This window comes from Bison bison, unplaced genomic scaffold (assembly GCF_000754665.1).
Source record: "Bison bison bison isolate TAMUID 2011002044 unplaced genomic scaffold, Bison_UMD1.0 scf7180017864369, whole genome shotgun sequence".
In the NCBI taxonomy this organism is placed as follows: domain Eukaryota; kingdom Metazoa; phylum Chordata; class Mammalia; order Artiodactyla; family Bovidae; genus Bison; species Bison bison.
In genome coordinates this window covers 15216-15545 of record NW_011494941.1, presented here as the reverse complement: position 1 = coordinate 15545, position 330 = coordinate 15216, and positions in this window count along the sequence as shown.

Genomic DNA, 330 nt, shown 5'->3' with positions numbered 1-330 from the left:
ATTTAATAAATATTTATTTAAAAGGTAATTTTTGCTGGGCATTGCTCTCTGACTAAGAGGGAGGTGGAGAAAAATAAAACCAGTTATTCCTTAATGAGCATAGGATTTATTAGGCAAACTATTCTTAAATATAGCTTTCATGGAAAAAAGGATAATAAGAAAAAGGGTCTTGATAAGCTCTGTGTTTTCCTATCACACTGTAGATTAACATTATACTAAAAAAACTATACAAACAAGAAAACAGGGACTAAAAACAATGCCTATACCAAGCCATGAGATTCACTGAATGATTACATAAAATATAGCTAAAAAGTCTTATTTGCTCTGTTT